The sequence below is a fragment of the Leuresthes tenuis genome, unplaced genomic scaffold (genome assembly GCF_036924035.1).
Source record: "Leuresthes tenuis unplaced genomic scaffold, fLeuTen1.0.hap1 SCAF_16, whole genome shotgun sequence".
In the NCBI taxonomy this organism is placed as follows: Eukaryota; Metazoa; Chordata; class Actinopteri; order Atheriniformes; family Atherinopsidae; genus Leuresthes; species Leuresthes tenuis.
This window is the reverse complement of record NW_027325370.1, coordinates 34016762-34041109: the sequence shown is the minus strand read 5'-3', so window position 1 is coordinate 34041109 and position 24348 is coordinate 34016762. Positions and strand designations below refer to the sequence as shown.

General features: G+C 40.9%; 4 non-coding genes across 4 annotated transcripts; all 4 read left to right on the top strand.

Moving 5' to 3' along the window:
* Window positions 1-2379: 2379 nt before the first annotated feature.
* LOC140272531 (U5 spliceosomal RNA) lies at window positions 2380-2493 on the top strand. Its single transcript, XR_011907943.1, has one exon. It is a non-coding gene; the product is annotated as a U5 spliceosomal RNA (small nuclear RNA).
* A 259-nt stretch (window positions 2494-2752) lies between these two features.
* On the top strand, window positions 2753-2943 carry LOC140272512 (U2 spliceosomal RNA). Its single transcript, XR_011907926.1, has one exon. It is a non-coding gene; the product is annotated as a U2 spliceosomal RNA (small nuclear RNA).
* A 391-nt stretch (window positions 2944-3334) lies between these two features.
* Window positions 3335-3448, top strand: LOC140272530 (U5 spliceosomal RNA). Its single transcript, XR_011907942.1, has one exon. It is a non-coding gene; the product is annotated as a U5 spliceosomal RNA (small nuclear RNA).
* A 259-nt stretch (window positions 3449-3707) lies between these two features.
* Window positions 3708-3898, top strand: LOC140272536 (U2 spliceosomal RNA). Its single transcript, XR_011907948.1, has one exon. It is a non-coding gene; the product is annotated as a U2 spliceosomal RNA (small nuclear RNA).
* The last annotated feature ends 20450 nt before the right edge of the window (window positions 3899-24348 follow it).

Below are 24348 nucleotides of genomic sequence, written 5' to 3'. Positions count from 1 at the left end.
GTATTGGGTGGGGCCTCTGCCGGGGGGTTTGGGGGCGCTCGGGCTCCTGGGGCCCAGGTCCAGTGCACGGCCCATGTCTGGGCGGCTGGGGCCTGGCGGGGTCGGTGGGCTGTTGCCCCTGGTTCCCGGAGTGCCTCTGCCCTATGCTTATGGGGGCTCTTTCCGGGGGCTTCCTCTGCAGTCTTCTGGGTGGATGCGTGGTTGCCCCTGCGGTGGGCTGCCTGGCTGCCTGGGTTCTGTGCTCTGTGGGGGCTGCTGGTGGCCTGGGTCTTGTGGCCCTCTCTGCCTGCTTCTGATTGCTTGGGGGGGGGGCTGTGGATTGTGGCCCTGTACGCTTATACACTCATAACTAAGCACGGTTATCATGTAGGTCCTGTGCCATGGGTGTTGCATGTTCTCACACACACACACACACATTCATTAGTCCAGTAGCATGGTCACTAAGCAGTTGATGTATTATCATGTCGTCTCAGGTCATCTATATCCACAGCTGTGTTGTATGCGATTGCCGCTTCTTGTGCTTGTTTTTGTTTGTTTGTGTGTTTGTTTTTTTCTCTGCTTGTCTGCTTTCAGGTGCTCCTGGTGGCGCTAAGGCTGGATTCCCCTCATAGGCCATGGATTGTTGTCTGTTTTGTTTTTTACAGGTGTAGCAGCTGGTTGTCTGGTTTTTGTTTCTATTTTTGTTCTGTTTCCTCTTCTTTCCTCTTCTTCTTTCCTTGTCCCCCGGTGCGGTTCAGTTCAGTTCATGTCATATATTGTAAACAGAAATAAATAAATGGGCATCAAGGGGAGCTTTACATTTATAAAACTTCCCTTGGCAAAACAAATCTGTTTGGCATCAAAGGTATTCAGACTACAATTCTTCTGACATAATGCTGAACAGGACAAGGGGAAAAAAAGTAAAGAAGACAGTTCTGCCGAAAGCCAGGGACTAGACCTGTTCTAAGTTCTATACTTTTTAAAAGGGGCGTGTTTAGCAACTATGGAATTAGAAGATTTACAAAAATGGTCAAGTGCTAGATCTTCATCTGGGATTTTAACAGTGTCATATAACTATTCAACAGATCAGTTAAAAAAAAGCCTGCTCATGGAGATGTTTCAGGATCTGGATACCAAGCGTGGACCTAATGTTTTCATTTTTGCAATTCTGATACAGGCTATTGAGCAGTGATAACTAACACCAAGTTCAGATACTGCGGATTTTCTACCTTTGATTTGTTAAGATTGAGCCAATCAGGGACAACCTTGAAGGATCTCTTTGGTTTTGTAGGATCAGTAATTACCTGAGAAAGGTTGATATTGGTACACACCTTTTTTAAATGATCAGAGGCAGAGTTCAACTTGTTTAAATTAAAATTGCCACACAGAGATTGGGTTTAGGCCACATGCACACAGAATGACATCAACAAATATAAGAAATATTAAACATTTACACATAGATTTTTGAATATATGTAGAGGAATGATACTTTAAAATTCGTTGACAAAACCGTAAAAGAGAATGCACACTTGACACAGGATTTTACTGCTTTAGAGTTAAAAAAAATGCCTAACAGGTTTTAAGAGAAGTCGAGCTCCGGGTTTAGACGGGCTTCCTGCAGAATTCTATCTGACCTTTTGGGACCTTTTATCATCAGACATTTTAGATGTTTTTAAAGATTTTGAAAAACTCGACCGACTGCCTGACAGTTTTAGAGTGGGAATAGTGACTCTACTTTATAAAAAAAATGATAAGACTGACCTAAAGAATTGGAGGCCCATCACACTTTTAAACTTTGACTGTAAACTTTTTAGCAAGGTTTTAGCGACACGGATGTCCTCTGTTTTAGAGGAGGTAATTCACCCAGACCAGGCTTGTGCAATCTCAGGGAGACAACTCACTGACAGCCTCGTACTGATTCGAGACATCATTGATTACGATAGAGAAAGAAACACCCGGCTTGTCATCTTAAATTTAGACTTTGAAAAAGCTTTTCATCAGGTCTCGCAAAGCAGTTTTAACATAGTGAAGGAATTCATTTTATAGATAAAATCCCAAGAGTCTGCTGAGAAAAGAGAGTGAATACGAAGTAGACTTTAACACGGCTCTGGGAGCAATCCGAGTGCGGGCTAACCGGGAGAATTGCTTGAAAGAAACGCGACACCGAATGAGCGGTCAGAAAAAAGCCTCAATACGGTGTTCCCATGGTGTTTTTGTTGCTGCCTTGTCTTTTGCACAGAGTAAAAGACAAGGCAGCCATCGTATAGGGCCCGATTGTCCCTACTTGGTCAGCCGAGGAGCAAGGGGGGGGAGCAAACGTCTCTACCAAGCAAAGCTCACCATGGGGAAGGTGGCTATGCCAACTAGCCTGATGCCCTGCTCCTGCAGTGACGGATAATCGTACTCTGGTTTCTCTTCATAACGTACAAGTCTTTCGCCTTTTACTAAAGACTTCCGTGGAGAGCAGCACTAGTGAGTTGTTTCTATTTTTGGCAGGCTTTACCTTTGCGGGTGAAGCCCTTTCTGTCTGTGCAAAAGAAATCTTGTTACTGTGCAGAGTGACTTCTCTGAGTAGAGTCGCCTTACTTGTTGCGACTGTGCTGACGTTGTTGCTTGAATGGTGCTTGCTGGAGCGTGCAGGAGTGCAAAGTTATACCATTTAAAAGGGCTGAAGAGTGCTCAGTGCGGAGGTGCAAAGTGACACTAAAAAGAACACCGCTACAAGTGCGCATTGTGCCAGGAAGGGCCCTCGGACGTGAACCAGTGGACAGTTATCGCTTCTCGGCCTTTTGGCTAAGATCAAGTGTGGTATCTGTTCTTATCAGTTTAATATTTGATATGTCCTCTATACGAGGACTACATATTAAATGGATTTTTAGCAATAGGAGTTGAAAAAGGAGCTTGCTCCGTTCACTCCAAACATCGACCCAGTACTGCAGTGCCGCTGGGAACGGTGCGCTCTTCTCTGCTCTAGTGAAAAAGCAAACAGCGGTGCAGGATGGAAGTTTCTTTTAGTCTGCTGAGAAGAGAGTGTGAATGCGAAGTAGACTTTAACACGGCTCTGGGAGCAAGCCGAGTGCGGGCTAACCGGGAGAATTGCTTGAAAGAAACGCGACACCGAATGAGCGGTCAGAAAAAAGCCTCAATACGGTGTTCCCATGGTGTTTTTGTTGCTGCCTTGTCTTTTGCACAGAGTAAAAGACAAGGCAGCCATCGAATAGGGCCCGATTGTCCCTACTTGGTCAGCCGAGGAGCAAGGGGGGGGGAGCAAACGTCTCTACCAAGCAAAGCTCACCATGGGGAAGGTGGCTATGCCAACTAGCCTGATGCCCTGCTCCTGCAGTGACGGATAATCGTACTCTGGTTTCTCTTCATAACGTACAAGTCTTTCGCCTTTTACTAAAGACTTCCGTGGAGAGCAGCACTAGTGAGTTGTTTCTATTTTTGGCAGGCTTTACCTTTGCGGGTGAAGCCCTTTCTGTCTGTGCAAAAGAAATCTTGTTACTGTGCAGAGTGACTTCTCTGAGTAGAGTCGCCTTACTTGTTGCGACTGTGCTGACGTTGTTGCTTGAATGGTGCTTGCTGGAGCGTGCAGGAGTGCAAAGTTATACCATTTAAAAGGGCTGAAGAGTGCTCAGTGCGGAGGTGCAAAGTGACACTAAAAAGAACACCGCTACAAGTGCGCATTGTGCCAGGAAGGGCCCTCGGACGTGAACCAGTGGACAGTTATCGCTTCTCGGCCTTTTGGCTAAGATCAAGTGTGGTATCTGTTCTTATCAGTTTAATATTTGATATGTCCTCTATACGAGGACTACATATTAAATGGATTTTTAGCAATAGGAGTTGAAAAAGGAGCTGGCTCCGTTAACTCCAAGCATCGACCCGGTACTGCAGTGCCGCTGGGAACGGTGCGATCTTCTCTGCTCTTGTGAAAAAGCAAACAGCGGTGCAGGATGGAAGTTTCAGGGTCCTATTCGATGGCTGCAACACCTGAAAGAGATATTGATGCGAGACCTGATGAAAAGCTTTTTCAAAGTCTAAATTTAAGATGACAAGCCGGGTGTTTCTTTCTCTATCGTAATCAATGATGTCTCGAATCAGTACGAGGCTGTCAGTGAGTTGTCTCCCTGAGATTGCACAAGCCTGGTCTGGGTGAATTACCTCCTCTAAAACAGAGGACATCCGTGTCGCTAAAACCTTGCTAAAAAGTTTACAGTCAAAGTTTAAAAGTGTGATGGGCCTCCAATTCTTTAGGTCAGTCTTATCATTTTTTTTATAAAGTAGAGTCACTATTCCCACTCTAAAACTGTCAGGCAGTCGGTCGAGTTTTTCAAAATCTTTAAAAACATCTAAAATGTCTGATGATAAAAGGTCCCAAAAGGTCAGATAGAATTCTGCAGGAAGCCCGTCTAAACCCGGAGCTCGACTTCTCTTAAAACCTGTTAGGCATTTTTTTTAACTCTAAAGCAGTAAAATCCTGTGTCAAGTGTGCATTCTCTTTTACGGTTTTGTCAACGAATTTTAAAATTTCTGCCGATGTTTCCAAGTGCACTGGTTTCTCTTTGTACATGTTACTATAAAAGGTATGTACAGTTTCAATCATCTCTTGTGTGGATTTTGTTCAAAACCCATCTTCTCTTTTTAGATTTTGAATACACTCCTTTTTATTTATAACTTTCTTAAAAAAGTACCGTGTGCATTTTTCACCTTCCTCAATTTCCTGCTCCCTGCTTCTTACAAAAATTCCTTTACTCTTTATTTCTGCTAAAACTGACATTTCCTTTTTGACATCTTTGATTTCTTCATTAAAGTTTATGCCACACTGATTTAGTTTAAAGTAGCGCTGTAAGCGTTTCTGTTGTCCCATCATACATCTATTCTCTTTCCTTTTTTTACGTTTACCTTGCTGTTTAAAAAAAGTCTGGGTCGTTTCCTTCACCATTTCCCACCATTGTGCATGTGTTTCGTAGAGGTCTTGAAGGGTCTGCCACTCTTTATAACATTCCCTGTACTGACTGACTATGATTTCATCCTCCAACAGGGAACAGTTGAGTTTCCACAGACCACGTCCTACCGTCACACCAGAAGGGGGTGAAAGGGTGCAGGAGAGCATAAGGTGGTTTGAAAAGAAAACAGGGGTTAATCTAACATCAGTGGGTGGGCAATCTCTAGTAAAGAAATAATCGATGCGAGAGGCTCTGGTGCCATCATGACTAAACCAGGTGAAGCCCTCCTCTCTGGGATGCATGGTTTTAAAACAGTCAGTAAGCTTAAAATCCCTGCATATGCCCTGAAGTAAAATCGAAGTCTTATCCACTTTAAAATCTCCCCCTGCTCTTTTTCTATCTTTCCTGCTCAAGATACAGTTAAAATCCTGCTACAACTAAAGGTACTTGCCCTAGCATGTAAAGCTGTATATCTTCTAAAAGGTCATACCTGTCATTTTTCCATTAAAACCATAAATATTTAAGAGGTTAAAGTCTTGCCCCATAAAATTCAAGTGTGCTAAAAGTGCCCGTCCGTCTCTCACCACTGTGCTACCTTTCACCAGAACATGCGGATTTTTAATTAGAATGGCCACACCATCATTTTTATTTTGATTTGAACCACTCCATATCGATAAATGGGGCCACATTTCCTCCCATTGTCTATGGTTTTTTAAAAAAGGTAGTCCACATTCTTGTATTAAAAACACATCTGATTTTATGGAGTCTAAGAAGGATAAAATACTCTGGGCTCTTGTCTTTGATTTCACACTTCTCACATTTAGTGTTGAGAAGGTGAGAACCATTAAAAGGATAAAGGAAAGTAGGTATGTCATTTTCGTTTTTCTAAGTTATCAAAACAAATTACACACTCAGGTTATTTCTTGGGAAACTAGCTCTTCCTTCATTTCTTTAGGTGAAAAGTGAGTAGGGTGATCTATATTTCCTTTTCGGACTCTCGGTGTTACCCGTTTGGGAGTAATTATGGCTGGACATTCACACCTACTTGCAGCCGAACACCACCTCTCCCGCTTTTGATGATGTATGGACCGGCATTCTTACCTTTTCTAACACATTTTCCAGCAATTATGGTCGGACATTCACACCTACTCACAGCCGAACAACTCCGCTACCGCATTTGATGGTGTATAGTCAGGCATTCTCACCCTTTCTCATCAGCTTTTTGCAAATTATGATCTGACATTCACACCTACTTGCAGTCGAACAGCTCTGCTCCCGCTTTTGATTATGTTTGGTTAGATATTCGAAACTTTTCTTAACTGCTTTTTACAAACTTTGGTTGGACGTTCACACCTTCTTGCAGCCGAACACCTCCGCTTCTGCTTTTGATAGTGTATATTAGGGCATACGAACCTTTTCTTACCCGCTTTTTACAAACCATGGTCGGACTTTCACACCATCTCTTAGCTGAACAACTCCGCTCCCTCTTTTGATTGTGTACAGTCGGGTATTTCAACCTTTTCTTACCCGGTTTTTACCAACTATGGTTTGGACATTCACACCTTCTTACAGCGGAACACCTCCGCTCCCTCTTTTGATGGTGTATGTTCGGGCATTCGGACCTTGTCTTACCCGCTTTTTACAAACTTTAGTCGAACATTCACACCTTTTTGCAGCTGAACACCACCTCTCCCGCTTTTGATGATGTATGTTCCGGCATTCTTACCTTTTCTAACACATTTTTCAGCAATTATGGTCGGACATTCACGCCTACTCAGAGCCGAACACCTCTGCTCCCGCATTTGATGGTGTATAGTCAGGCATTCTCACCTTTTCTCATCAGCTTTTTGCAAATTATGATCTGACATTCACACCTGCTTTTGATAATGTATGGTTGGGCATTCGCACCTTTTTTTACCCATTTTTCAGGAATTATGGGTGGACATTCACACCTTCTTGCAGCTGAACACCTCCTCTCCCGCTTATGATCATGTGCGGTTTGATATTCGAAAATTTTCATTCCTGTTTTAAAGCAATTATTGATGGACATTCAAACCTTCTTGTAGCCGAAAACATCCACTCCTGCTTTTGATGATGTATGGTTGGGCATTTGGACCCTTTTTTTACCCATTTTTCAGGAATTATGGGTAGACATTCAGAACTTCTTGCAGCCGAAAACCTCCGCTCACTCTTTTGATCATACATTGTCAGGCATTCGCACCTTGTCTTATCCGCTTTTTACAAACTTTAGTCGGACATTCACACCTTCTTGCAGCTGAACCACCTCCGCTCCCTGTTTTGATCATGTATGGTCTGGCAATACTACCTTTTCTTACCCGTTTGTGAGTAATTATGGCTGGACATTCACACCTACTTGCAGCCGAACACCACCTTTCTCGCTTTTGATGATGTATGGACTGGCATTCTTACCTTTTCTAACACATTTTTCAGCAATTATGGTCGGAGATTCACACCTACTCACAGCCGAAAAACCGTTCCCGCATTTGATGGTGTATAGTCAGGCATTCATACCTTTTCTTACCCGCTTTTTACAAACCATTTTTCAGTAATTATGGGTGGACATTCACACCTTCTTGCAGCTGAACACCTCCTCTCCCGCTTATGATCATGTGCGGTTTGATATTAGAAAATTTTCTTTCATGTTTTCTAGCAATTATTGATGGACATTCAGACCTTCTTGCAGCTGAACACCTCCGCTCCCTCTTTTGATCATACATTGTCGGGCATTCGCACCTTTTCTTACCCGCTTTTTACAAACCCTGGTCGGACTTTCACACCTTTTAGTAGCCGAACAACTCCGCTCCCGCTATTGATTGTGTACAGTCGGGTATTTTAACCTTTTCTTACCCGCTTTTTACCAACTATGGTCGGACATTCACACCTTCTTACAGCGGAACCCCTCCGCTCCCTCTTTTGATGGTGTATGTTCGGGCATTCAAACCTTTTCTTACCCGCTTTTTACAAACTATGGTCGGATATTCAAACCTTCTTGTAGCCGAACACATCCACTCCTGCTTTTGATGATGTATGGTTGGGCATTCGAACCTACTTGTTGCCCGCTTTTCATTAATTATGGGTGGACATTCACACCTTGTCGCAGCCAATCACCTCCGCTCACTGTTTTGATCATGTATGGTTTGACATTCGCACCTTCTCTCACCCGCTTTCTACTATGGTCGGCCATTCACAGCTTCCTCTACACCATACTTGTATGGTGGGATATTCACACCCACTTGCATCCGAAGACCTCCGCCCCCACTTTTGTTGATATTTAGTCGGTCATTCGCACCTTACCCGCTTTTGGCAAACTATGGCCTTCTTGCAGCCAAACACCTCTGATCTCGCTTTTGATGATGTAAGGTTGGGCATTCAGACGTTGCTTCACCTGCTTTTCACCAAATATAGTCGGACATTCACACCTTCTTGCAGCCGAACACTTCCGCTCCACCTTTTAGTGTTCTATGGGGTATTCACACCTTTTTTTTCACCGCATTTTATAGATTATGGTTGGAAATTCTCACCCACTCTCATCCGAAGATCTCTCCTTCCGCTTTTGTTAATATATAGTCGGGTATTCGAACCTTTTCTTACCCGCTTTTTACAAATTATGGTCGAACAGTCACACCTACTTGCAGCCGAATACTTCCGCTCCACCTTTTAGTGATGTATGGTTGGCATTTGCACCTTTTCTTACCCTCTTTTTATACTGATAGCTGAAGATTAAGTTGTTCTTTCTCAAACTACAAAATTTTTTTAATTTTTGAAATTTGATTTGAAGTGGATAAATAAGGAGGACAAACAGTTTTAAGTCAGGCTGATAGAAGGAATTAATTTTATAGCAAAATCTGTATTTCGTCATATGTCGAGAGATGCTTATTGCTGAAGAAGTTCTTTCTCATTCTACAAAGTACAACGTTGTTTATTGTTGAAACTTGATTAGACATGAATAAATATGAAGGACAAAGCAGTCTTAACTTGGTTTGAGTTAAGGAATTTGTTTTATAGGAGAATCCGAATTTGTGCATAACTCGTGAAATAGAGCTTATTTTCGGATTCCTGAAGAATAAGTCTGGTTCTTTCTCATAATACAAAGTTTGTTGTTTATTGTTGAAACTTCATCAGAAATGAAGAAATAAGAACAAACCGTTTTAAGTCAGTTTGATAGAAGTATTTCATTTTATAGCAAAATCTGTATTCCTTCATATCTCCTCGAGAGAAGCTAATTGCTGAAAATTAGGTCTGGTTCTTTTTCATACTACAAAATACAGTGTTGTTTATTGTTGAAACTAGATTAGAAGTAGATAAATATGAAGGACAAAGCAGTTTGAACTTGGTTTGAGAGAAGGAATTAATTTTATTGCAAAATCCGAATTCATGCATAACTCGTCAAATAGATAGTGATGTGTCGTTCGTGAGCGATTCGTTCGATATAAACTAATTTTTTATATGACTCGGGAGTAACGAGTTGTCTCAGTGAGTGATTCGTTCATTTTCATGCAGTACCCTTCCTCACCACATGGCAGGCGGCAGCTTCATAAGCTCAGTCAGCAGGACAGGAAACAGTATTGATTCGTTCACGACTCAACTCCTCGGGAGACGGGTCCTCGCACAGGAAACAGTATTGATTCGTTCATGACTCAACTCCTCGGCTGACGGGTCCTTGCACAGGAAACAGTATTGATTTGTTTACGACTCAACTCCTTGGGTCTTCGTTCATTTGTCACGTTTCAAATTATACATTTCATTTGACAGGCTGAAGAGCAATAGGCACAACGGTTCATTCACAAACCGGATCATTAATCTCAAAGACTATTCTACCATCAACAACTTGGAAGCCACAATCGACTCTATAGATGCAGAAAAAGCATTTGATGGAGTGAACTGGAAACTTTTATTCGCAGCATTAAACAAATTCGGGTTTGGGTCACACTTCATCAACTGGATAAGGATATTATATAGCTCCCCAAATGCAAGTGTCAGGACAAATGATCAAACTTTTCCAAGCTTCAGTCTGCAGAGAGGTACAAGACAAGGTTGCCCACTTTCTCCCTCACTTTTTGCTATTTTCATCAAACCTTTAGCAGCTTCTATCAGACAAGATAGAAATATTAAAGGCATCCAATCCCAAAATATTGAGCATAAAATAAGTCTTTATGCTGATGATGTATTACTTTTCCTTCAGAACTCACAGACGTCTCTCACTCACACGATCACACTCATAAATAAATTCTCAGCACTTTCTGACTACTCTATCAACTGGTCTAAGACCAAAGTTCTACCCATTAACTGCAGGGTCCAGAATATACCTGTGATCACTATACAGTCAGGAAATATTAGATATTTAGGCATAAACATTTCCTCCAGGCTCTCAGAGCTAACAAAGCTAAATTATGTGCAATTATTAAAGATAGAGATCTCTCTCGTTGGAAGTCCTCACCTATATCACTTATGGGGAGAGTTACAACCATTAAAATGATGATACTACCAAAAGTTAACTATTTAAGTTAACCATGAAGCGTTGTCCCTTTTTGTTTCTCTCTTTGTTCTTAAAATGCTGTTATGCATGTCTAAACCAATCCATTAAATTAGATCATTTTGGCAGTAAAGCGATCTACAATGTGCTTGGTTGCAAAGCTGCTCATCTGTGGTAAACAGCTCTTCAGAAAGGCATTCTTCAATTGATTTCACTAATTTTATGTAATAATTTTGTGATTTCCTACAAAACTACACTTCTTCTCCCATCTGTCTGAGTATTTAATATTGTCTGGGTCCCGTTAAAACATGTATTTTTCCCATCTGATTCCTTGTTTGCTTTAAAACAAGTATTCCCCATTTTCACTTCAGTAGCCAACCAGTTTGTATGGAGTACACTGGAAAACTTGACTGATCAGTAAAACACTGCTTTTGTTGTCACCGCAAGGCTTCCCCCGTCGGTTGTTTCACTGAGACACTACTGAGTAACTATAACCCAACACAGTTTATACACATAACATTCATATACATACTAACAAACAAACAATTATTTATCGCAATTTTTTCATCTCTGTTTGAACGTACACCCAGGTAAATATTCCTGTAGTCTTCTCATACCGACTATGGACCCATTCATTGTTTAACTTCACTGTTTTGCAAATCCTAATTGAATATTACACATTGACATTGAACTTTACTGGATAAGCAGGTCTTCATTGCATTCAGCAGCCTATATGTGAGCATCTATGTGTAAGCTGTTCTTCTTTGCATTTATCAGCAACAAGCCATTCTTCATTGCACATGCATATGAAAATAGTATAACAATTCCAATGCGTTAGCGAAACCTTCTATATCAGGAGTGTCCATCATGATGCTGGGAATAGAACCTCTTTCCCAGAATAGTTCAACCTTCATTACTCAACTGAGCATAACTCCGCAATGAGCACATTTCAAAGTATCATTCCTCTACATGTATTCAAAAATCCATGTGTAAATGTTTAATATTTCTTATATTTGTTGAGGTCATTCTGTGTGCATGTGGCCTAAACCCAATCTCTGTGTGGCAATTTTAATTTAAACAAGTTGAACTCTGCCTCTGATCATTTAAAAAAGGTGTGTACCAATATCAACCTTTCTCAGGTAATTACTGATCCTACTAAACCAAACTTAAGAGATCCTTCAAGGTTGTCCCTGATTGGCTCAATCTTAACAAATCAAAGGTAGAAAATCCGCAGTATCTGAACTTGGTGTTAGTTATCACTGCTCAATAGCTTGTATCAGAATTGCAAAAATGAAAACATTAGGTTCACGGTTGGTATCCAGATCCTGAAACATCTCCATGAGCAGGCTTTTTTTAAACTGATCTGTTGAATAGTTCATGACACTGTTAAAATCCCAGATGAAGATCTAGCACTTGACCATTTTTGTAAATCTTCTAATTCTATAGTTGATAAACACGCCCCTTTTAAAAAGTATAGAACTTAGAACAGGTCTAGTCCCTGGCTTTCGGCAGAACTGTCTTCTTTACTTTTTTTTTTTTTCCCCTTGTCCTGTTCAGCATTATGGCAGCAGAATTGTAGTCTGAATACCTTTGATGCCAAACAGATTAGCTTTGCCAAGGGAAGTTTTATAAATGTAAAGCTCCCCTTGATGCCCATTTATTTATTTCTGTTTACAATATATGACATGTAATAGAACTGAACCGGACCGGGGGACAAGGAAAGAAGAAGAGGAAAGAAGAGGAAAGAGAACAAAAATAGAAACAAAAACCAGACAACCAGCTGCTACACCTGTAAAAAACAAAACAGACAACAATCCATGGCCTCTGAGGGGATTCCAGCCTTAGCGCCACCAGGAGCACCTGAAAGCAGACAAGCAGAGAAAAAACAAACACACAAACAAACAAAAACAAGCACAAGAAGCGGCAATCGCATACAACACAGCTGTGGATATAGATGACCTGAGACGACATGATAATACATCAACTGCTTAGCGACCATGCTACTGGACTAATGAATGTGTGTGTGTGTGTGCGAGAACATGCAACACCCATGGCACAGGACCTACATGATAACCGTGCTTAGTTATGAGTGTATAAGCGTACAGGGCCACAATCCACAGCCCCCCCAAACAATCAGAAGCAGGCAGAGAGGGCCACAAGACCCAGGCCACCAGCAGCCCCCACAGAGCACAGAACCCAGGAAGCCCACCGCAGGGGCAACCATGCATTCACCCAGAAGACTGCAGAGGAATCCCCCGGAAAGAGCCCCCATAAGCATAGGGCAGAGGCCCTCCGGGAGCCTTTTCCTTCAGAACTCACAGACGTCTCTCACTCACACGATCACACTCATAAATAAATTCTCAGCACTTTCTGACTACTCTATCAACTGGTCTAAGACCAAAGTTCTGCCCATTAACTGCAGGGTCCAGAATATACCTGTGATCACTTTACAGTCAGGAAATATTAGATATTTAGGCATAAACATTTCCTCCAGGCTCTCAGAGCTAACAAAGCTAAATTATGTGCAATTATTAAAGAGAGTAGAGGACGATCTCTCTCGTTGGAAGTCCTCACCTATATCACTTATGGGGAGAGTTACAACCATTAAAATGATGATACTACCAAAAGTTAACTATTTGTTCTCAATGATCCCCATAAAACCATCTGCTACTTGGTTTAAGTCACTAGATTCATGCATCTCCAAATTTCTGTGGAAAAACAAACCACCACGTATTAGTTTAAAAACCCTATAGAAGACCAAGGACAGTGGTGGATTAGATTTACCTCATTTTCAGCACTATTCCTTAGCCAATAGGTTACAATATATATCAAAATGGTTTAAACCTTGTTGTTGTCACAGTTCCCAGAGACGTTGTAATTGTTGAGGATTCTATATTCACCCCCTCATTAGAGGCACGTGTTGCAGATTGATGACACTGAATCTTCTTCTCTGTTCATTGCTGGCATCATTCCCAGCATCGTAAGTGTTCGTGGCATTGTTAGCCTCTTCTTCTGGATCTTGATATCGAGCATCCTTTTGTATTTCTGGTTTGTCAGTCCTCTCTCTTCGTTCACCGGAGTCTTCGTCTCTTTGTCCTTGAGTTTGGTGATTTTTTCTTCTTTTGATGCCTTGAGACAGTGTGACAGGTGATACCACGTGGGAGATCCTTTAACTTGGACTGCTGTCCCTGTGCTGCGAAATGGCTGTGCTGCTCAAATGGTCTCTCCTTCATCATATACACAGTTATTTATACATCACCTTCCACCATGAAGCGTTGTCCCTTTTTGTTTCTCTCTTTGTTCTTAAAATGCTGTTATGCATGTCTAAACCAATCCATTAAATTAGATCATTTTGGCAGTAAAGCGATCTACAATGTGCTTGGTCGCAAAGCTGCTCATCTGTGGTAAACAGCTCTTCAGAAAGGCATTCTTCAATTGATTTCACTAATTTTATGTAATAATTTTGTGATTTCCTACAAAACTACACTTCTTCTCCCATCTGTCTGAGTATTTAATATTGTCTGGGTCCCGTTAAAACATGTATTTTTCCCATCTAATTCCTTGTTTGCTTTAAAACAAGTATTCCCCATTTTCTATCCCTTCAGTAGCCAACCAGTTTGTATGGAGTACACTGGAAAACTTGACTGATCAGTAAAACACTGCTTTTGTTGTCACCGCAAGGCTTCCCCCGTCGGTTGTTTCACTGAGACACCACTGAGTAACTATAACCCAACACAGTTTATACACATAACATTCATATACATACTAACAAACAAACAATTATTTATCGCAATTTTTTCATCTCTGTTTGAACGTACACCCAGGTAAATGTTCCTGTAGTCTTCTCATACCGACTATGGACCCATTCATTGTTTAACTTCACTGTTTTGCAAATCCTAATTGAATATTACACATTGACATTGAACTTTACTGGATAAGCAGGTCTTCATTGCATTCAGCAGCCTATATGTGAGCATCTATGTGTAAGCTGTTCTTCTTTGCATTTATCAGCAACAAGCAATTCTTCATTGCACATGCATATGAAAATAGTAAAACAATTCCAATGCGTTAGCGAAACCTTCTATATCAGGAGTGTCCATTATGACGCTGGGAATAGAACCTCTTTCCCAGAATAGTTCAACCTTCATTACTCAACTGAGCATAACTCCGCAATAAGCACATTTCAAAGTATCATTCCTCTACATGTATTCAAAAATCCATGTGTAAATGTTTAATATTTCTTATATTTGTTGAGGTCATTCTGTGTGCATGTGGCCTAAAATTTTCTTTCATGTTTTCTAGCAATTATTGATGGACATTCAGACCTTCTTGCAGCCGAGCACCTCCGCTTCTGCTTTTGATAGTGTATATTTGGGCATACAAACCTTTTCTTACCCGCTTTTTACAAACCATGGTCGGGCTTTCACACCATCTCTTAGCTGAACAACTCCGCTCTCTCTTTTGATTGTGTACAGTCGGGTATTTTAACCTTTTCTTATCCGCTTTTTACAAACTATGGTCGGACATTCACACCTTACAGCGGAACACCTCCTCTCCCTCTTTTGATGGTGTATGTTTGGACATTGGAACCTTTTCTTACCCGCCTTTTACAAACTATGGTCGGACATTCAAACCTTCTTGTAGCCGAACACATCCACTCCTGCTTTTGATGATATATGGTTGGGCATTCGCACCTTTTCTTAACCATTTTTCAGTAATTATTGGTGGACATTCAGACCTTGAAGCTGAACCACCTCCGCTCCCTGTTTTGATCATGTATGGTCTGGCAATACTATCTTTTCTTACCCGTTTGTGAGTAATTATGGCTGGACATTCACACCTACTTGCAGCCGAACACCACCTCTCCCGCTTTTGATGATATATGGACCGGCATTCTTATCTTTTCTAACACATTTTCCAGCAATTATGGTCGGACATTCACACCTACTCACAGCCGAACAACTCCGCTACCGCATTTGATGGTGTATAGTCGGGCATTCTCACCCTTTCTCATCAGCTTTTTGCAAATTATGATCTGACATTCACACCTACTTGCAGTCGAACAGCTCTGCTCCCGCTTTTGATTATGTTTGGTTAGATATTCGAAACTTTTCTTAACTGCTTTTTACAAACTTTGGTTGGACGTTCACACCTTCTTGCAGCCGAACACCTCCGCTTCTGCTTTTGATAGTGTATATTAGGGCATACGAACCTTTTCTTACCCGCTTTTTACAAACCATGGTCGGACTTTCACACCATCTCTTAGCTGAACAACTCCGCTCCCTCTTTTGATTGTGTACAGTCGGGTATTTCAACCTTTTCTTACCCGGTTTTTACCAACTATGGTTTGGACATTCACACCTTCTTACAGCGGAACACCTCCGCTCCCTCTTTTGATGGTGTATGTTCGGGCATTCGGACCTTGTCTTACCCGCTTTTTACAAACTTTAGTCGAACATTCACACCTTTTTGCAGCTGAACACCACCTCTCCCGCTTTTGATGATGTATGTTCCGGCATTCTTACCTTTTCTAACACATTTTTCAGCAATTATGGTCGGACATTCACGCCTACTCAGAGCCGAACACCTCTGCTCCCGCATTTGATGGTGTATAGTCAGGCATTCTCACCTTTTCTCATCAGCTTTTTGCAAATTATGATCTGACATTCACACCTGCTTTTGATAATGTATGGTTGGGCATTCGCACCTTTTTTTACCCATTTTTCAGGAATTATGGGTGGACATTCACACCTTCTTGCAGCTGAACACCTCCTCTCCCGCTTATGATCATGTGCGGTTTGATATTCGAAAATTTTCATTCCTGTTTTAAAGCAATTATTGATGGACATTCAAACCTTCTTGTAGCCGAAAACATCCACTCCTGCTTTTGATGATGTATGGTTGGGCATTTGGACCCTTTTTTTACCCATTTTTCAGGAATTATGGGTAGACATTCAGAACTTCTTGCAGCCGAAAACCTCCGCTCACTCTTTTGATCATACATTGTCAGGCATTCGCACCTTGTCTTATCCGCTTTTTACAAACTTTAGTCGGACATTCACACCTTCTTGCAGCTGAACCACCTCCGCTCCCTGTTTTGATCATGTATGGTCTGGCAATACTACCTTTTCTTACCCGTTTGTGAGTAATTATGGCTGGACATTCACACCTACTTGCAGCCGAACACCACCTTTCTCGCTTTTGATGATGTATGGACCGGCATTCTTACCTTTTCTAACACATTTTTCAGCAATTATGGTCGGAGATTCACACCTACTCACAGCCGAAAAACCGTTCCCGCATTTGATGGTGTATAGTCAGGCATTCATACCTTTTCTTACCCGCTTTTTACAAACCATTTTTCAGTAATTATGGGTGGACATTCACACCTTCTTGCAGCTGAACACCTCCTCTCCCGCTTATGATCATGTGCGGTTTGATATTAAAAAAATTTCTTTCATGTTTTCTAGCAATTATTGATGGACATTCAGACCTTCTTGCAGCTGAACACCTCCGCTCCCTCTTTTGATCATACATTGTCGGGCATTCGCACCTTTTCTTACCCGCTTTTTACAAACCCTGGTCGGACTTTCACACCTTTTAGTAGCCGAACAACTCCGCTCCCGCTATTGATTGTGTACAGTCGGGTATTTTAACCTTTTCTTACCCGCTTTTTACCAACTATGGTCGGACATTCACACCTTCTTACAGCGGAACCCCTCCGCTCCCTCTTTTGATGGTGTATGTTCGGGCATTCAAACCTTTTCTTACCCGCTTTTTACAAACTATGGTCGGATATTCAAACCTTCTTGTAGCCGAACACATCCACTCCTGCTTTTGATGATGTATGGTTGGGCATTCGAACCTACTTGTTGCCCGCTTTTCATTAATTATGGGTGGACATTCACACCTTGTCGCAGCCAAACACCTCCGCTCACTGTTTTGATCATGTATGGTTTGACATTCGCACCTTCTCTCACCCGCTTTCTACTATGGTCGGCCATTCACAGCTTCCTCTACACCATACTTGTATGGTGGGATATTCACACCCACTTGCATCCGAAGACCTCCGCCCCCACTTTTGTTGATATTTAGTCGGTCATTCGCACCTTACCCGCTTTTGGCAAACTATGGCCTTCTTGCAGCCAAACACCTCTGATCTCGCTTTTGATGATGTAAGGTTGGGCATTCAGACGTTGCTTCACCTGCTTTTCACCAAATATAGTCGGACATTCACACCTTCTTGCAGCCGAACACTTCCGCTCCACCTTTTAGTGTTCTATGGGGTATTCACACCTTTTTTTTCACCGCATTTTATAGATTATGGTTGGAAATTCTCACCCACTCTCATCCGAAGATCTCTCCTTCCGCTTTTGTTAATATATAGTCGGGCATTCGAACCTTTTCTTACCCGCTTTTTACAAATTATGGTCGAACAGTCACACCTACTTGCAGCCGAATACTTCCGCTCCACCTTTTAGTGATGTATGGTTGGCATTTGCACCTTTTCTTACCCTCTTTTTATACTGATAGCTGAAGATTAAGTTGTTCTTTCTCAAACTACAAAATTTTTTTAATTTTTTAAATTTGATTTGAAGTGGATAAATAAGGAGGACAAACAGTTTTAAGTCAGGCTGATAGAAGGAATTAATTTTATAGCAAAATCTGTATTTCGTCATATGTCGAGAGATGCTTATTGCTGAAGAAGTTCTTTCTCATTCTACAAAGTACAACGTTGTTTATTGTTGAAACTTGATTAGACATGAATAAATATGAAGGACAAAGCAGTCTTAACTTGGTTTGAGTTAAGGAATTTGTTTTATAGGAGAATCCGAATTTGTGCATAACTCGTGAAATAGAGCTTATTTTCGGATTCCTGAAGAATAAGTCTGGTTCTTTCTCATAATACAAAGTTTGTTGTTTATTGTTGAAACTTCATCAGAAATGAAGAAATAAGAACAAACCGTTTTAAATCAGTTTGATAGAAGTATTTCATTTTATAGCAAAATCTGTATTCCTTCATATCTCCTCGAGAGAAGCTAATTGCTGAAAATTAGGTCTGGTTCTTTTTCATACTACAAAATACAGTGTTGTTTATTGTTGAAACTAGATTAGAAGTAGATAAATATGAAGGACAAAGCAGTTTGAACTTGGTTTGAGAGAAGGAATTAATTTTATTGCAAAATCCGAATTCATGCATAACTCGTCAAATAGATAGTGATGTGTCGTTCGTGAGCGATTCGTTCGATATAAACTAATTTTTTATATGACTCGGGAGTAACGAGTTGTCTCAGTGAGTGATTCGTTCATTTTCATGCAGTACCCTTCCTCACCACATGGCAGGCGGCAGCTTCATAAGCTCAGTCAGCAGGACAGGAAACAGTATTGATTCGTTCACGACTCAACTCCTCGGGAGACGGGTCCTCGCACAGGAAACAGTATTGATTCGTTCATGACTCAACTCCTCGGCTGACGGGTCCTTGCACAGGAAACAGTATTGATTTGTTTACGACTCAACTCCTTGGGTCTTCGTTCATTTGTCACGTTTCAAATTATACATTTCATTTGACAGGCTGAAGAGCAGTAGGCACAACGGTTCATTCACAAACCGGATCATTAATCTCAAAGACTATTCTACCATCAACAACTTGGAAGCCACAATCGACTCTATAGATGCAGAAAAAGCATTTGATGGAGTGAACTGGAAACTTTTATTCGCAGCATTAAACAAATTCGGGTTTGGGTCACACTTCATCAACTGGATAAGGATATTATATAGCTCCCCAAATGCAAGTGTCAGGACAAATGATCAAACTTTTCCAAGCTTCAGTCTGCAGAGAGGTACAAGACAAGGTTGCCCACTTTCTCCCTCACTTTTTGCTATTTTCATCAAACCTTTAGCAGCTTCTATCAGACAAGATAGAAATATTAAAGGCATCCAATCCCAAAATATTGAGCATAAAATAAGTCTTTATGCTGATGATGTATTACTTTTCCTTCAGAACTCACAGACGTCTCTCACTCACACGATCACACTCATAAATAAATTCTCAGCACTTTCTGACTACTCTATCAACTGGTCTAAGACCAAAGTTCTGCCCATTAACTGCAGGGTCCAGAATATACATGTGATCACTTTACAGTCAGGAAATATTAGATATTTAGGCATAAACATTTCCTCCAGGCTCTCAGAGCTAACAAAGCTAAATTATGTGCAATTATTAAAGAGAGTAGAGGACGATCTCTCTCGTTGGAAGTCCTCACCTATATCACTTATGGGGAGAGTTACAACCATTAAAATGATGATACTACCAAAAGTTAACTATTTGTTCTCAATGATCCCCATAAAACCATCTGCTACTTGGTTTAAGTCACTAGATTCATGCATCTCCAAATTTCTGTGGAAAAACAAACCACCACGTATTAGTTTAAAAACCCTATAGAAGACCAAGGACAGTGGTGGATTAGATTTACCTCATTTTCAGCACTATTCCTTAGCCAATAGGTTACAATATATATCAAAATGGTTTAAACCTTGTTGTTGTCACAGTTCCCAGAGACGTTGTAATTGTTGAGGATTCTATATTCACCCCCTCATTTGAGGCACGTGTTGCAGATTGATGACACTGAATCTTCTTCTCTGTTCATTGCTGGCATCATTCCCAGCATCGTAAGTGTTCGTGGCATTGTTAGCCTCTTCTTCTGGATCTTGATATCGAGCATCCTTTTGTATTTCTGGTTTGTCAGTCCTCTCTCTTCGTTCACCGGAGTCTTCGTCTCTTTGTCCTTGAGTTTGGTGATTTTTTCTTCTTTTGATGCCTTGAGACAGTGTGACAGGTGATACCACGTGGGAGATCCTTTAACTTGGACTGCTGTCCCTGTGCTGCGAAATGGCTGTGCTGCTCAAATGGTCTCTCCTTCATCATATACACAGTTATTTATACATCACCTTCCACCATGAAGCGTTGTCCCTTTTTGTTTCTCTCTTTGTTCTTAAAATGCTGTTATGCATGTCTAAACCAATCCATTAAATTAGATCATTTTGGCAGTAAAGCGATCTACAATGTGCTTGGTCGCAAAGCTGCTCATCTGTGGTAAACAGCTCTTCAGAAAGGCATTCTTCAATTGATTTCACTAATTTTATGTAATAATTTTGTGATTTCCTACAAAACTACACTTCTTCTCCCATCTGTCTGAGTATTTAATATTGTCTGGGTCCCGTTAAAACATGTATTTTTCCCATCTAATTCCTTGTTTGCTTTAAAACAAGTATTCCCCATTTTCTATCCCTTCAGTAGCCAACCAGTTTGTATGGAGTACACTGGAAAACTTGACTGATCAGTAAAACACTGCTTTTGTTGTCACCGCAAGGCTTCCCCCGTCGGTTGTTTCACTGAGACACCACTGAGTAACTATAACCCAACACAGTTTATACACATAACATTCATATACATACTAACAAACAAACAATTATTTATCGCAATTTTTTCATCTCTGTTTGAACGTACACCCAGGTAAATGTTCCTGTAGTCTTCTCATACCGACTATGGACCCATTCATTGTTTAACTTCACTGTTTTGCAAATCCTAATTGAATATTACACATTGACATTGAACTTTACTGGATAAGCAGGTCTTCATTGCATTCAGCAGCCTATATGTGAGCATCTATGTGTAAGCTGTTCTTCTTTGCATTTATCAGCAACAAGCAATTCTTCATTGCACATGCATATGAAAATAGTAAAACAATTCCAATGCGTTAGCGAAACCTTCTATATCAGGAGTGTCCATTATGACGCTGGGAATAGAACCTCTTTCCCAGAATAGTTCAACCTTCATTACTCAACTGAGCATAACTCCGCAATAAGCACATTTCAAAGTATCATTCCTCTACATGTATTCAAAAATCCATGTGTAAATGTTTAATATTTCTTATATTTGTTGAGGTCATTCTGTGTGCATGTGGCCTAAACCCAATCTCTGTGTGGCAATTTTAATTTAAACAAGTTGAACTCTGCCTCTGATCATTTAAAAAAGGTGTGTACCAATATCAACCTTTCTCAGGTAATTACTGATCCTACTAAACCAAACTTAAGAGATCCTTCAAGGTTGTCCCTGATTGGCTCAATCTTAACAAATCAAAGGTAGAAAATCCGCATTATCTGAACTTGGTGTTAGTTATCACTGCTCAATAGCTTGTATCAGAATTGCAAAAATGAAAACATTAGGTCCACGGTTGGTATCCAGATCCTGAAACATCTCCATGAGCAGGCTTTTTTTTAACTGATCTGTTGAATAGTTCATGACACTGTTAAAATCCCAGATGAAGATCTAGCACTTGACCATTTTTGTAAATCTTCTAATTCTATAGTTGATAAACACGCCCCTTTTAAAAAGTATAGAACTTAGAACAGGTCTAGTCCCTGGCTTTCGGCAGAACTGTCTTCTTTACTTTTTTTTTTTTTTCCCTTGTCCTGTTCAGCATTATGGCAGCAGAATTGTAGTCTGAATACCTTTGATGCCAAACAGATTTGCTTTGCCAAGGGAAGTTTTATAAATGTAAAGCTCCCCTTGATGCCCATTTATTTATTTCTGTTTACAATATATGACATGTAATAGAACTGAACCTGACCGGGGGACAAGGAAAGAAGAAGAGGAAAGAAGAGGAAAGAGAACAAAAATTGAAACAAAAACCAGACAACCAGCTGCTACACCTGTAAAAAACAAAACAGACAACAATCCATGGCCTCTGAGGGGATTCCAGCCTTAGCGCCACCAGGAGCACCTGAAAGCAGACAAGCAGAGAAAAAACAAACACACAAACAAACAAAAACAAGCACAAGAAGCGGCAATCGCATACAACACAGCTGTGGATATAGATGACCTGAGACGACATGATAATACATCAACTGCTTAGCGACCATGCTACTGGACTAATGAATGTGTGTGTGTGTGTGCGAGAACATGCAACACCCATGGCACAGGACCTACATGATAACCGTGCTTAGTTATGAGTGTATAAGCGTACAGGGCCACAATCCACAGCCCCCCCAAACAATCAGAAGCAGGCAGAGAGGGCCACAAGACCCAGGCCACCAGCAGCCCCCACAGAGCACAGAACCCAGGAAGCCCACCGCAGGGGCAACCATGCATTCACCCAGAAGACTGCAGAGGAATCCCCCGGAAAGAGCCCCCATAAGCATAGGGCAGAGGCCCTCCGGGAGCCTTTTCCTTCAGAACTCACAGACGTCTCTCACTCACACGATCACACTCATAAATAAATTCTCAGCACTTTCTGACTACTCTATCAACTGGTCTAAGACCAAAGTTCTGCCCATTAACTGCAGGGTCCAGAATATACCTGTGATCACTTTACAGTCAGGAAATATTAGATATTTAGGCATAAACATTTCCTCCAGGCTCTCAGAGCTAACAAAGCTAAATTATGTGCAATTATTAAAGAGAGTAGAGGACGATCTCTCTCGTTGGAAGTCCTCACCTATATCACTTATGGGGAGAGTTACAACCATTAAAATGATGATACTACCAAAAGTTAACTATTTGTTCTCAATGATCCCCATAAAACCATCTGCTACTTGGTTTAAGTCACTAGATTCATGCATCTCCAAATTTCTGTGGAAAAACAAACCACCACGTATTAGTTTAAAAACCCTATAGAAGACCAAGGACAGTAGTGGATTAGATTTACCTCATTTTCAGCACTATTCCTTAGCCAATAGGTTACAATATATATCAAAATGGTTTAAACCTTGTTGTTGTCACAGTTCCCAGAGACGTTGTAATTGTTGAGGATTCTATATTCACCCCCTCATTAGAGGCACGTGTTGCAGATTGATGACACTGAATCTTCTTCTCTGTTCATTGCTGGCATCATTTCCAGCATCGTAAGTGTTCGTGGCATTGTTAGCCTCTTCTTCTGGATCTTGATATCGAGCATCCTTTTGTATTTCTGGTTTGTCAGTCCTCTCTCTTCGTTCACCGGAGTCTTCGTCTCTTTGTCCTTGAGTTTGGTGATTTTTTCTTCTTTTGATGCCTTGAGACAGTGTGACAGGTGATACCACGTGGGAGATCCTTTAACTTGGACTGCTGTCCCTGTGCTGCGAAATGGCTGTGCTGCTCAAATGGTCTCTCCTTCATCATATACACAGTTATTTATACATCACCTTCCACCATGAAGCGTTGTCCCTTTTTGTTTCTCTCTTTGTTCTTAAAATGCTGTTATGCATGTCTAAACCAATCCATTAAATTAGATCATTTTGGCAGTAAAGCGATCTACAATGTGCTTGGTTGCAAAGCTGCTCATCTGTGGTAAACAGCTCTTCAGAAAGGCATTCTTCAATTGATTTCACTAATTTTATGTAATAATTTTGTGATTTCCTACAAAACTACACTTCTTCTCCCATCTGTCTGAGTATTTAATATTGTCTGGGTCCCGTTAAAACATGTATTTTTCCCATCTAATTCCTTGTTTGCTTTAAAACAACTATTCCCCATTTGCTATCCCTTCAGTAGCCAACCAGTTTGTAAGGAGTACACTGGAAAACTTGACTGATCAGTAAAACACTGCTTTTGTTGTCACCGCAAGGCTTCCCCCGTCGGTTGTTTCACTGAGACACTACTGAGTAACTATAACCCAACACAGTTTATACACATAACATTCATATACATACTAACAAACAAACAATTATTTATCCCAATTTTTTCATCTCTGTTTGAACGTACACCCAGGTAAATATTCCTGTAGTCTTCTCATACCGACTATGGACCCATTCATTGTTTAACTTCACTGTTTTGCAAATCCTAATTGAATATTACACATTGACATTGAACTTTACTGGATAAGCAGGTCTTCATTGCATTCAGCAGCCTATATGTGAGCATCTATGTGTAAGCTGTTCTTCTTTGCATT